This window comes from Octodon degus, unplaced genomic scaffold (genome assembly GCF_000260255.1).
Source record: "Octodon degus isolate 3935 unplaced genomic scaffold, OctDeg1.0 scaffold00105, whole genome shotgun sequence".
In the NCBI taxonomy this organism is placed as follows: Eukaryota; Metazoa; Chordata; class Mammalia; order Rodentia; family Octodontidae; genus Octodon; species Octodon degus.
In genome coordinates, this window is record NW_004524681.1 from 8109948 (window position 1) to 8124922 (window position 14975).

At 44.5% G+C, this 14975-nt stretch overlaps 1 non-coding gene across 1 annotated transcript; it reads left to right on the top strand.

Moving 5' to 3' along the window:
- The first annotated feature begins 1385 nt into the window (after positions 1 to 1385).
- LOC111818872 lies at positions 1386 to 1549 on the top strand. The gene has a single exon (XR_002822753.1). It is a non-coding gene; the product is annotated as a U1 spliceosomal RNA (small nuclear RNA).
- Positions 1550 to 14975: the final 13426 nt, after the last annotated feature.

A 14975-nucleotide genomic window follows, 5' to 3' on the forward strand; every position in this document is an offset into this window, starting at 1 on the left:
ACCTGCAAGATTGCCTGTTATTTATCCTCAGAATCCAGAAGTTTATATATGTGAAGATCCAGACAATGATAAATCCCAAAACCAGTTCAGATTCAAGGGGAGATGATTAGAGTCTGTATCAGTCAGGGTTTTACTAGAAAAACAGATAAAGCACAAGATGCACAAAGGTGTAAGAAATTACAAGATTGGCTTATGATAGTCAGACACAGAGTTGGATGAGGAAGCATGCAAAGGGCATCTGCAGACTGGAGGCAGAAGGGTCCTCTCCCCTCTAGATCTCATGCATGAGTGACCTTGCATGTTCAAAACAGGAGGCCAATGAGTCTGACATGGAAAGCTGAAGAATTTACTGCAGAAGGCTGAAGAGTCCCAGGCAGAAGGTGATCAATCATTCTATGCTAGAAGCCAGGAGATGATATCCAAGTTGAAGGTGAAGACTGGAGCACCTTCGAAGAACCAACAATCCGTCCTTCCTGATTTACCTTTCATTGTTTAAAAGGGTCTTTTACAACCTGGAGGAGAGTCTTTTACATCCACATCGTTGCCGTGCCTTCCATTTTTTTTTATTATATACATCTAGTAAAAGTTTTGTGGACTTCCTCTTTCACTTTCAGGTACACTGCAGCTAATCAGATGATGCCATAGGCATGCATGGGACAGATTATTCTGCTCATCTGCTCCTGTTGTCTATCACAGTGACTGTGGGAATCCTGCCTTTGGCTCAGTTACTTTTCTCTCATTGCTGAGACAGAGGCCACATCTTGGACAAGGTACTGGGAATCAAACCCACGACCTTGTGCTTGACAGGCAGGTGCTGTGCCACTGAGCTATATCCTAGTCCCAGAGTCCACATCTTATTTGGTGAAGTAACAAAGAATTTTCAGCCATCTTTAATGAGAATTTGCAGCCAGATACCTAACTGTTTTCCTTATTTTAAGAAAACCAGCTAAAGGTGAAAATGAGCCAAATGTGGAAAATGGAGCAAAAACAATAAGGTCTCAGGAAACATTATTGTTGAGATAGTTAACCTATTGCGAGAAAGCTAGACTTTCACATCCCTAGCAAGGCCCCAGAATTCATGCTTTCAAAAATCTTAACAATAAGCAGGTTACATCCAAAATAGAAGTAATGAGGCCTCTCCAAGGGTGTTCAAGTCTGGGAGCAAGAGGTCTTGAACCCATCACATTATGTTTCCCAGGGAGCCAGAGGGGTTTTGCCCACATGGCAATAGGACTTAACCAGTGTTGAGACACCCAAGCCTTGTCACCAAGCACATCCGGGCTGTGCTTCCCCTGAAGTTCACAAGAATACTCCAGCATGGAACTCACTTTCACAAATGCTTGATTTTCCCTACTTAGGGAACTCTGATGGAGTAGGTCGCTCACATGCTTGCCTGGCAGGGCAGACATCACAATGGCGAAGGTGGCTTTCCCAGGGCAAGGCTCATCCATCGCACTCCAGAGATGCTGGCGCCTGTGATGTCTCCAAATGTGGGAAACTGGGCTTCACAATTTGTGGTAGTGGGGGACAGTGTTGGCACTTTACCCTGTCAAAAAACAGAAATAAATACATAAATCACACTATGTCACTACCTTCCTGGTAAAAATCTGTCCCCTACTCCCCCTTCATAAAAGAGGAACAGACCAAATGTGGTGGCAAAAGCCTGTAATTAATCCCAGAACTCAGCAGGCTGAGGCAAGAGCATCATTGAAAGTTTGAGACTAGCCTGGGCTACAAAATAAGCTCAAACCAGCCTGAACTACACAGTGATCTCAAAAAATACACAGAGAGAGAGAGAGAGAGAGAGAGAGAGAGAGAGAGAGAGAGAGAGAGAGAGAGAAAATAAAACTTTAAAACAGAAAAATAGAATAGCAAAGAGATGGCGTTCATTGGTTTTTCACTTCCTTTCCCCGTTCTTACTAAATGTGCTGTCCACGTAAGAAAAATAAAATCCACTTCTGTCGAAACAAATTGTCTTCCACAGTACTTGTGGCAGAAAGCAACCCTCCAGGCCCCGTGAGGAACCTCAGCCTTTTGAGATTAAAATTAGCAGAAGAATCTGAGGCCATGAATCCTCATCCCAGAATAGCATGAGATTCTCTACCAGCATTGCTTGATACAGCCTATGAAATGGGAATCATTTAATCCCTTTAAGGAGTTATATTTCACATTCCTTCATTAGATTTTAACACATTCTCTGTAACAATAAGCTTTACTCTGCCTGAGGAAGCAGCTACTAATTACTGGGTTTTTTTTTTTCCCCTATCGTAAATAAATACTTTCAACCTAAAAACATAAAGATCAATGCTCAGAATATGTTTTTAAAAATTAATTATATTGATCTTCTCTCACAATGTTTTCATTAAAAATATTTCAGTTTGAATTCCATTCTTCCTTCAAGGCACTGGCTTTAATAGATCTGATTTTAATGGGTCCTCACGTGACGCGTGTCAGGGATGTGTATTAACGTTCTGTCATCAGCTAAGTAGATAGCCTCCCCTTGCTAGAGTTTGTCACTCTAGACTTAAAATGCAATTTTTTTTCACAGTTTAGAATTAGGTATCTTTTTAATACTCAAGAGAAAAGCAAATGGAAATCAATAGGACGTTTATCAATCATCCATAATTTCCCCCCCAAAAAAATTATACAAATATAATTTATTATGCCCCAGACTCAGTTGCACAAAATTTCTGAAAGTTGTTGTTCTCCACTGGTCTTCAGTTCTTTTATTTTTTTCCCAAGGAACAAAGGTTTTGTCAGTTGTCATTAGAAATAAATCTTTGGTCTCCTAGTATTCAGTGGGGAGAATAATAAATTAGGACAATGACACAGGAAAGAGTTAAAAAATTATATTTTAGACTCTGAAACATCTCTTAAAGTTTTATTTTTAAAGTAAGAGTTCTAATAGTTCTAACATTTTGCATTCCATTTATGAGCCATGGTAGTGTCTCTCCCTCTCACTCACCTCCTCTTTCTCCCTCTCTCTCTTTTTCTCCACCCTCCTAGGGTGAGTCCAGCCTTGTTTAAGTACACAGTCACTCGCTAAAGAGGAAAGGGAGACAATTATTCCAGATTTCAGCTTTGTCTGACTCGAGCAAATATATTTCTCAATTCCAACTCCTTTACTTACATGTTGCCTAAATAATTCACTCAATTATACAACACATGGCATGTGGGGGATTTAATTCTGGAAACATCTATGTACTTTATGATATGGCGGTTAGTAAGGCAGAGTCTGTGTCCTCATGGGAAGTGCATATAACACATTTTAAAGCAAAGCTAATGTTCCCACCGGCACCAGAGACTCTAAAATTGATGTCTCATCTTCAGATTCCATATCCATCATCCACTGACCTTGAATCAGAGTCATCTAGTATTTCAAACTGTTGTTTCTCCTTTTATTACAGCCTCAGTTCCCTCATTCTCCCATATGTGCGCTCTCAACTTTTCTCTATTTGTCCACTATTTTTTGTTCATACTTTCTCCTTCCAACTCATAGTTAAAGTTCATTACTTGGAATTATGGATTCAAGATAGCTAGAAACTAATATCATCCAGGTATGCTGTGGTTTAAATGTGAAAAGTCCCTCTAAAGTTCCATGTGTTCAGATGTGGGCCTTTCATAAGGTGACTAGATTGCTGGGGACTGGATACACTCCTCCTTGGATTTATTCATTGATGAGTCCCTTCCTAATGTGCTCTTGGGGAGGGCAGATAAAAGGAAAGGGTGGGTCACTGGCGCATGACCCCGAAGAGCACTGTATCTTGTGTCTCCTCTCCCTGGGAGGCAAGTGGTTCTTGTGGAAACACCACTCAATGATTAAGCTGACTAATTCTAATTAGACCCCTTTCCTCCATCTATGCTGTGAATGTCTGATGAATCCCACTCAATAAGGTATTTATAAAAAAAAAAAGCACCTTGATTAATTACAGCTTATAAGTCATACCTAGTCCTGGACATATTGCTGCAGTGCTGTGATAGCCGTGGGCTATGCAGATCCTGGAGGTGAAAGAAGAAAGTTTCTCAATAAACTCAATGTTCTCTAAGACACATGCTGACAGACCTCTTGAAGTGTGCTTAAGAGGAAAAAAAAAAAAAGTGACTTTGGTCCAAGAAGTCTGTTTCAAAAGTTCACGAATTCATTTCTCTCCAAGGAGTCCATTAGTATTCCCAGGAGATATTTATTGATTTGTCTTTTAAAACCAACCCTAAATTTAAACTAGTGAACATTTAGTACCATTTTGAGGAAGGGAGTAAAAACTATTCTTGAAAACTTTGAATAAATTGCTAATGGACATCTCTGAGGAAAAAAAAAAAAAAAAGGACCATAGAGCAGAGCAGAGATTTATTGATACTTGTATCTGTATCTATATTTGTACTTACATCTATAAAATCTTCTTAACTATAAATGAATATGCAACATCAAGACCACGTGGAAAATCTCGGGGCTTTGATGAAGCTTTATTAACAATTCCAGGGCTATGACCACTGATTCTTAACCCAGTCTCAGGGCACGATGTGGTCACCTCGGTCGCACATCTGGTTAGAGCCTAGAGTTTCTGCACCCAGTATGAGGGATGCACCAAGCGACAAATACAGATCTTTCACCTCTAAGAACACTGACACAACGGCTGACATGCGCACACAAAGGAATCACAGAGCAAGGCACGGTTTGTCCACTGAGGGACTCCCGGGAAGGCAGCGCAGATACTCAGGTCATCATCAGGCCTCCTCAGTCCAGCTCAGCTCACTACTTACCAGACTTCATCTCCAAATCGAATTCCGATTTCAACAAATGGCAGAGACACTCGTGGCCACTATGCTCCATTTCGCCTTCAGCCGTCACCTCTGGAGTTAATTCCAAGAATTTAATTATAGGAGGCAAACAATGACTCTTGTTTGGCGGAATTATTATTATCATCGTGTTGCCCCATTCAGAGTCCAGAAAACCGGACTGGGGAAATGAGAAAACTCATAAAGTGGTGCCTCTTCCCCATCACAGCTTCTCTGCGAGATGCAATTAATAAAAATGCAGAGGCTCAGCAGCCTACCAGCGCCCAGAGTAATAACTACTTTTATGAACATGAGACACAGGTCTCAGGGCGTGTTGAGGCAGGCTTGTGCTATCAATTACATCGTCAGGCAGTGCATTTCAGAGCTCAGAACATGTTCTGTCACAGGACATGCGGGAAATGCACCCTGGAGGAAACAGAAATATCAGGGAAATAGGAATACCTGAGACCTCGGCACACATATCATGGAGAAACAGGAGCGATGTGACTTGAAAGCCATCCCCAGCAGTGACAGAAAATTAGAAAAGTTTCATGGGTAGGGAAGAACTGTCATGCTGCTGCAGCAAGCCCACATCACTCAAGGTCTTCACTTCCGGAGAACTACCAGGAAGCTGTCAATTTCTCCATCTTTTATATGTTTGGTAAACATTTGTGTGTCAGGTCATAGCCACACCGATTCCCAGGACAAAGGCCACGCTGTTCGTCACACCCAGTCATGCATTCAGTGCCGCTGCCTCTTGGTCTGTTTCACGCCTCAACAAATTTCCTCTTGAATTGCTCCTGGCAGCAAGTAGCAAGAGGTTTCATCAGAAACTTCCTGAGGGAACACTTGGTGCATCAGCCACATTCTTTTTAATACTAAATGGTGATCTGTATTGGTCAGGGTTTTACTTAGAGGAACGGATACAATATAAAGAACAGATATTACCACAAGACATACAATGTATAAGGAATTAGAAGATTGGCTTACAACAGTCAGCTGCAGAGTCAGATGAGGGAGTGCGCAGAGGGCGTCTGCACACCCCAGACTGAAATATTCAGTCCCAAGTCTGAAGCTCATTGCAGTGCTCCATGCAAGTCTATGCATCAGTTAATGCGTCTACGACAGAAGACTGAAGAGGAGTCTGTGATGGAAGGCGAAGGATCCAAGCTGGAGGCCGAAGAGTCTGCACTGCAAGCCGGGCGATGACGTCCAAGCCAAATACTAAGACTGAAGTTCTTCCGGGGAAGCGGGACCTCGACTCCTTCCTCAGCCTTTATATGGTCTCTTTGTGCTGAGTCACTCTGGGGCAGGCCCACTGTGCCCTAAGGTGGTACAAATCCCCCCCCCCAGGATGGGCCCTGGACCCGCTCTAGGGAGTAACCAATCTATGCCCCAAGGTGGGTCCCTTGTGTCCTAGAGTGGAACTAACTATGCCCCAGGGCAGGGCCCCCACCAGCCAGGAACCGGGTCCTAGGGTCATCCAGACAAGTTGACACAATGTATCAACCACTACATAATCCTTTGATGTGTTCATTTAGCTTATTTACTCACAGAACTGGAGACTCCGCCCAAGGCCTCACACGGGCTAGGCCAGTGCTCTCAGGGGGAGCCCCACCCTGGCCCTGACTGCCCATTCATACTGGTGCAGTGACCTCCCACATTCTCCACCTTCTCTTCCAAGGCCCCTCGCCACGTCCATTCTGGTGGCCCAAACTCCAGCTGGACACTCCATCATCTTGCCTGAAAGGTAGGATGGTTTCTGATGGATCGTGGGCATTTCTTCATTTTCAATTCAAGGTTATTTTAGCTTTTATTGTTACTTTCAGTACTGGGGATTTAAGCCCGGTGCTCTACTGCTCACCCACTTCCCTAAATGCCTCTCTCCCTTTTATTTAAACTTTATGACATGGTCTCACTAAGTAACTAAGTTGTTTAGGCTGTCCTGGAGCTTGCAGTCCTCCTGCCTCAGCCTACTGAGAACCTGGGATTCCAGGCACAAGCCTCCTTATATTTATGGGATGGAGTGTGATCCTTCAATACATGATTACAGTGTGGCAAGGTCGAGCCACAGAAAGGAGCATTTCCATCTCCTAAAAATTTAGCATTTCTTTGTGTTGCAAACCTTCAAGCTCTTCCATCACTTTATTGAATCCATAAGCAGTAAACAATAGTTACTCCACCGTGCTGAAGAGCCCTGGCGCCTCCGCCCTGTCTAGCTGCACTTTCCTGCTCAAGACGCGGCCTTGCTCTGGCCTCTCTTCCGCCCCGCCGCCAGCCTCTGGGGATCTAGCCACTGCCATTCACCTTTTGCCTTGTGAAGCCAACTGTTTTGTCTTCCACGTTGAGTGCAGACACGCAGTATTTGTCTCCTAAGCACGGCCCGTCTTAACCAAGTCTTTCCAGGTGGAAGCATTTCTTCGTCACTCAGAGATGCTATTCGGGTAACTCCCGTTGAGTCAGAAAAATGTGAAGGCTGACTCGGGGAACTTGTATGCATTATGGCTGGATGTTTATTCCCACCACACAAGGAATGTTATTTATATTTCAAAAGCTAGGTGGGGGATGGAAGCAGACTTTGAACATAAAGATGTGAAGCCAGAGAGATGTTTTGCAGCTGGGGTTGCAACCACAGCCTGAAGAGGAATTTTTCAAAATCCCGAGGTGGGAGAGATTGCAGATGAGACTCTACACAGCGCGACTTACACATTAAAGCAGAGTTTTAAATACTTTCTTTTTATCTTAAGAGATTAAGAAAAAGGTGTGGCCTTTTCTCTAAAACAACTCTTGATGAGTGACATGCTCTTTGAAGATGTCCATCTCTCTAATCTAGAGTGGGTGTTGGTCTGATGCTATGCTTTTTCTGTGTTGCTATCTCTCTCTCTGGAAGGTTCTCTACCTTTTCACACAAAAGTGGACACCATCAAGATTCATCCACAGGTCCTGGCACACAGCATGAGTGTGTTGAGCCCTGAGAACCCATCAGCCTTTGTGTTGTTTGCTTGCCACTGAGTGGCCAGTTAATGTAATAACCCAGCCATCTGGTCTGTATTACTTCCGCCCTACCTATGGGAAAACTGAAGTTTTCAGTTGTGAGCATTAAGCTAAGGCTCTGTTTTTCTAGACAAATCAGACTTGAGAAGTCCTTTCTGAAGTTAAGAGCTCTAGTTCAGTGTCCCTTTGACTACAGCAGTGGCAGCATCCAAGTCCTGGGCTGAAAATAAGGGGAGTGACTTGGGCTCCCGGGACAGTGCCTGGCCAGCCTGAGGGTGAAGTCATGTCATCAGGCCAACAGTGTGTGCTTCCCAAAGGACCAGCTGCTCTCCAGCTAGAATACCAGAAGAGCCCCAACCACAGGGCCAGCAGGAGCCCAGGCTTCTTTATTATGCCTCGAAAGGCAACATGTCCAGACCAGAAAGGCTTTTTATTCAGATTTCTACCTGACTGGCTTGTGACTTTAAATTGTCTATTCTTCCTGTGGCCCTGAACAGAACAGGTAGGAAGGTGCATTCCAGGGCTACCACATACAGAGTCAAAACTGAACCTGTCCCCTTTATGTTACACTGGGGCCTTTCCATTTTGTCCATTTCTCTTTGAATTACCACATTAGTGGAGAAGGGCTAGTCGTCCATGCCTGTGTGTCTTGCTGTTCATTATTCTGTAGTGCATGATTCTCTCATAATCTTGTAGCGCTTCCACCTAACGAGGACGGAAATGATGCTCTGATCATGTCTTCCCTCTGCTTTTTGCTACTGCCCCAAAGCGAGAGAAGCAGAAGTGGTGGCTGGGAGCTAGGTGCTGAGCACCCCAGGCGTCAGTGACCTCTGCTTCCAGCTTTTCCCAAGCAGCACACATCCCTCTGCCTCTGCAGTTGGCCGGCCTCTTCACAGTCGGCTGCCTCTTGGGCGAAGGGCACTGATGGGATTTGTGAGGCACGTTGCCCTTCCTCACTCACCTGACGGGCAGGACTGATAGATACAGAGCGTGCCCTATAAACTCCAAAATGGGAAGAACAATTGATTTTGCCTTGTAGGCTTATTCTCCTTGGATGGAAAAAGTAATTCAAAAATCCCTACACTTCACAGTTGTTTTTATAAAAAATGTTTGGCTCAGTAAAAAAGGAAGGAAGGAAAGAAAGAAGGAAGGGAGGGAAGGAGGAAGGGAGGGAAGAAAGTAAAAAAGGAAGGAAGGAAGAAGGAAAGAGAAAAAGGAGAGACGGGACGAAAGTGAAAGAGAAGGGAGGGGAGAATAAAGGGGAGAGAGAGGGAAAGGGAAGAAAGAAAGAAAATGAAAAGAACACAAAGGAAAAAGAAAGAAAGACAGAAAGAGAGAGAGAGAGAGAGAGAGAGAGAGAGAGAGAGAGAGAGAGAGAAAGGAAGGAAGAAGAAAGAAAGAAAGAAAGAAAGAAAGAAAGAAAGAAAGAAAGAAAGAAAGATCATTTTCTTACTTGGCTATTGTTTTGCATAATTCTCCTTCTCTGTGTGTATACACCACCAACCTATGAAAGGTGGAATGATAACTAAAAAGATCCCAGTATCAAAGCCTCATCTTCAGGATCCTAACTGGGCTTGCCTCTCCCACCACCACCTTTTAACCCTCCACAGATGTTTAGAGCCAGAGGAGAGCTGTTCAGAAAAGGCTAAGGGAGTGGGGAGACCACAGGAAACCTTCGGGTGGATCTTTGGGCTTCGTTTCTCGGGGCTCAGCTCCACTGCTCCCTTCTTCTCTTCGGCTGATGAGACAGTTGGTGTGGTAGCCGCCAGCGCCTGCCCACAAGCACCCAAGCTCTGCGTTCTAGTGGAGCCCATGCCCTTCTTGCTAGATTCCACTTTGGATTCCCTCAGCAGAGGCCTGATCCCAGCAGTGGTTAGCATCCCTCTGTGCACCTCTGGAACGTCGTCTTAACTGGTGGGAGTCGCCTCTCTCCTCGTCCATCTCTTCGCTGCTGCACAGTGTGCAATGCACACTGCACACGCAGACGCCTGTGACTCGGAGAGGAAGATCTATCTTGCTGATGAAAACTTCCCGGCAGACACAAATGGACTATTTTCTTTTTTGTTTACTATGATGTGAAAAGAACATGAATGCCAATAATGTTTAAGCACTGTGCCTTGGGTCTCTTTTCCTTAGCAATCGAGTCCATAATCCAGCCACCCCAGAATAGGGGGCTTCAGAAACCCCAGCTCCCTCTTCCTCTGCATTTCCTTCCCCACAGCTTCGAATTACCCAGCGCTCAGGGCCTATCTCAGTTTTCAAGATGTCTTTGGCCTTGACAGAGATTGAGGGTGAGACATCCCATTTTACCTGTGGTACAAAGAGGTATGGTTGCCTTCCTCCTTCTGGGCACCTTTCTAAACTGATGATGGCTTCTTTTTCTTTTAAAATCAAATAAATTCATATTAGTTAGTCTCTCTCTCTCTCTCTCTCTCTCTCTCTCTCTCTCTCTCTCTCTCCCTTCCTTTGTATTTTTCTAGGGAAGGGTCTACAGGGCATTCAGGGTCTCACTACTAGATCAGACTCATAGTGATCTGCCCGGTTACAGCCTCCCAAGAGCTGGGATTACAGGCACGTGCCTCCACACCCAGTCTCAATTGCCATCTCAGCACACCCTGGGGGGAGGGGCCAGAATCGAACCCCCAGCCCCTGCACCTGCTTACAGGCGCTTTAATCCACTGAGCTATTTGGCTGGCCCAGTCTCCTATTTTTAATTTTTACCAAAAGTAAATGAAAACTTCTGGGTATTTATGAGTTCACCTTTGCAAGCCAAACAGAGTCTTGGAAGCTACTTCCTGTTCACCCACTAATAATTTCTGCCTGAGTTTTCCTGGTTGTGGCTGCTGTGGCTGGGCTCTCCACAGCACACACATGTGTTCTTCTAGAATATTCTTCACTAAAATGTATAGCAAACCTCACTCCAAAGAAAGCTCAAAGGAAAAAATGAAAAACTCCACAACATAAATTTCCATACATTGCAGAAACCGTGGGAAGTAAAGTCAAATTCAGAAGCTGAAGGATTCTAAATTCAGACCTGAGTGCCAGTATCCTTTGCTGTCAGCGCCTACGGCTCAGGGTTAACTCTGCAGACCTCAGTTTCTCCCACATGGAAGACAGCGTTCGTGGTTGCCTTCTGCAAAGCAAGTCAGGTAATAAAGGTGATGTGTACTTGTTACACATGCCAGCCCCTCACCCACTGGTGAGGCTACGTTCTGAATTTGTCTCCACAAGCAATTGACAGTCAGGGTGTGTGTGGAAGCAGTGTCGGAAGCCAAGATGCTTGCCTGCTTTAGGGAGAGTGAAAGCTTTCTCCTGCCATTGGGGCCTACTCCAAATTCACAAAACACAACACAAAATGCTCACTGAACTGTAGAACGTTAATTATGCAGCCTATTTATAATAATCTTCCCAAGTCTCATTACCTACAGCAGGCACAGTGCCTTCATCTCATTTCTGTTTAGGCTGGGAAAATTACAGGAAGGCCTTGTCATTCTTTTCGGAGTTTTCTGTATTTGGTGACATTTCCCCAGCTTGCTGCAAACCGGCAGCTGTAATTAATTACTTTTTGAATCAGCTAGAGGACAGCTTGGAAGTTTTCTGCTGCCCTCTGTCAGTTCTGGCACAGTGAGTTTTCTTTTCAAGTTTCCATACAACTTGCATGTTAAGCATTTCAAAGCCAGCAGGGCCTGAGCATCAAAAGGGGGGTGGGGTGGGGATCATTTCAGGGTTCATATCTCCCCCCATAAAGGGGGGAGCACTGTAATCATAATGTATGTACTTGGGTTCCTGGTGTTTGAATTTAACAGATGTTTTTAAAACAAAATTGTAGAAAGAAGATCGAAACTTCGTAAAAATCTCTCCGTTGTTAGGACGCCGGCATTTTCCACCTCCGGGAAGTTAATAAAGATCTCAGGCACTTCAGGTTCACCTCTGCTGACTTCATCATTTTCCAAAGTCTTAATCATTTGAAAGGAAATGCATTAACCTGAGCACCCCACCTGGAAGTCTGTGTCAATCTCATTTAGTCAGAACTTGCGATTCCTGTGTCTCCATTCAGAGGCGGTGTTAGAGGGGAGTCTTGCGCGTTCCCCAGTGTGCAGGTTACGTAAAGACTCCACCTTGCCAGAGCTCCTCTCCATAGAAGACGAAGAACCAGATGGAGTAGGGAACTGTAGTGAAATTCACAAGACCCCCACGGCTTGCAGGGATTCCCCAGCTGGCCATGTGCAGAACACGTCTGGCAGCGCTTTAGCTTTATGTAGGAAGGTTGACGTTCTGCAAATTCACTTCCCCCAAAGTGATGCTGTTGTGTGGAGAAGACAGCACGTGGGAGCCAGTCATGTTCCCTGACCTGCACCCTTCCTTGGCAGGACCTGTCCCTGGTGTCATGGAACAGGCAGCGCTCTGTTCCCAGTCCCACAGATAACGGGTCCCACGCTCAGTACACCAAGAGAGGTACACTGACCTCTCTCAAGTTTCTGGAGAAAACTGTGGTGAAAATGTGAGCCTCCAAAGCATGCTACTGGGTGAGCCCCTGCAGAATAAAAGGTAGTAACAACAGAGTAATGCAAATGTGCAAAACTGGAATCCTACAAGGGAGTCAAAGATCAAAGGTGTGCATGTATGCCTGTGTTCTTTCAGTTAATTTGTTCTTTCATTTTCATGGTAGTGAAACAAGGTACTAGAAGATGACCAATGAGTCTGAGATTGACCAAGGTGGCCATACAATAGTGTGTTCATGCATCAAACTGCGGGGAGAAACAGACCTTCTACAAGCTGACTTCATAAGCAACGAGTCAAAAATCTTTTCAGAAATCCTGAAGATTTTCCCAATGTTATAAATACAATCGGGAGCCAGCGTGGGAAGAAGAGGTTTTGTGAAAGTGATTGGTGAACACACATATTTAGGGAGAGCCGTTGCTGGGCAGAACTCACCACCCTCTTCAGACAAGGAAGGAGAAGTGAGGTGCTGCCTTCTCATTTCCAGTTCGGAAAAGCATCTTAAAATACAAAATATGACTTTCAGAAAATATACAGCAGGTGTGTATCAGTGATTTCTCTAACTTGTTCATGAGAGCAGTCTAAGGACAAGCATAGTTCAAAAGATGATTTCATTAATAACCAAATACACACACACACACACACACACACACACACACACACACGTGCAGACAGTGCTCAAAATAAGATTGCTAAAATAAATAGACCACTATGTGGTATTCTATATCCAACTCTTCAGAGTGTGAACCATAATTGTTAGTGAATAGCGAGTTATAAATGTCACCCTTTGCTGGAGTGATACATGACTGTTGGCCAGGCTGGCCACAGAACACTCTAAAGTACTTCAAAAGGGTGTATGGTACTCATTCGTAAGTTCTGCAGAGCATTCCTTGCTGGAGAGATTAGTCAGAGTGTGCTGAGCTATAGCAGTACGTGACTCCTGCCTGGAGAGGGGAGTGTGGACCAGGGCTTGGGCTTGATCCCATCCCAGGCACCTAAAAGGGACAGTGGCCAGGCCCTCTGCAATCTTAGTGCTTCACAGAGATCTTTCTCAGCTCCCAAGATTGCAAAGTACTTTCCATGAGGCAGGCATGGCTCTAGGTGGAGAGGACGAGGCCCGCGCCACCTGCTCCTGCTCCTGCGGTCTTCTCCAAGACTAACGCAACTCTACAGCAAAGAAAGTGCTCTGCGGCACATCAGGGGCACACTGGGGCTTCCAAGAGACCACACAAGTGGTGGGGGCATGTGGTGGCCACTGAAGGACACAGCACTAGGCACCCCACCCTTGGAGGACACAAAAGCACCCACAAGGGAAAGCTCCGTCACCAATAAGCTCTAGCACTGACAAGGCTCAGCCAGGGTCCAGGCAAGAACTGGCCCGTGGACACTCTCAACCTGCCCGGCCCTCTCCATAGCAGGAAGAGGCTCCTTTCAGAGGCTTCTGTCCTAGAATGCATTTAAATCAGAGACTTAGCAGTGAGTTTAGAATTTTAACTGTTATGTGGCGCTGAATATATTGATCTCTTAATTATGGCATTTTGTGATGAAAAGAAAGTAAATTTTGGGTGCGTTTGCCATTTAAATGGAAATGGGAAAGTCCCAGGCATGCTCAGGTTTTCATCTAGAGGCAATGCTGGCATCCCTCTGAATGAAAGCTTTAAAGGAGAAGGAGACATAGAAGTCCAAGCATTTTGTTTTTACCAATTCCATACCACACCTTAACTGATGGAATGAACTGCTTTTCCTGTATGAGGAGAGTGGCGAACAAAGCCCATGTGTGCGGCAGGACCACATGCACCAGCACCGTCATCTAGATCTGGAGTATAGAAAGATGTATGCGCTCTCCATGTGCGAACTGTTTTCTCTTTCATTTTTCTTTCTGATGTCATAGTCTCATGGCAGTGTAAAAGGTATGAGATAGGCCTCCTAGGGCTGCAAAGAAAGCCAACATTTTGGCCCTAGCCTTCTAAGGTCAATTAAGACTCAGGACATATGACAACCTATACTGTAACATCATGTAACTCAGTAGTGTCCTAAATTTTCTGATCAAGGAGATTATGGGGCCAAAGGGGAAAGTGATTGACAATGTAGAGTGTGCTTAAAAAGAGTCACTTGGAGAGAAAACATTCTCTCAGGTTTTCACAGAGAGCACATTGGCCAAGCAATGGCCGTGACTCATCCACATGGCTGACACTGACAAAGGTTCTACAATCTGAGGTACAGGATCTCAGGATAAATCCTGAGGGGATTTCACTGACCTTATCAGATCCAAAAGCTACAACTCTTGTTGCATAGGTCCTGCTTTACTTTGCTCTTAACCATCCAGCAGAAAAGTATAAAAACGAAATATAAGAAGTAAAGCCATGCTGTTATGTTGAGCTGTAGGGGACTCAGGTCAACAATTTCTGACATTGCCAGTGAAGCAGAAGACCCAATAATATTATGGGCTACTGCACTCTTTTAGAATATTTTGCTGAGTTTACACACCTATAATATTCAAATAACAGAACTTAACAAAAAAGGGGGATACAGATGAATGTCCATTTTGTATCTGTGTATTCAAAGTGGTTAGTATAGGTATATAGTTTCATTCTCTTAATGAATAGAGCAATTTGTTCTAATGGTGTTTGTAAATAGGATATCATGTCCACATCTTGTACAGCAATTAACCACTAGGAAGAATGTATGCAATGTGTGAATTAGTGAAA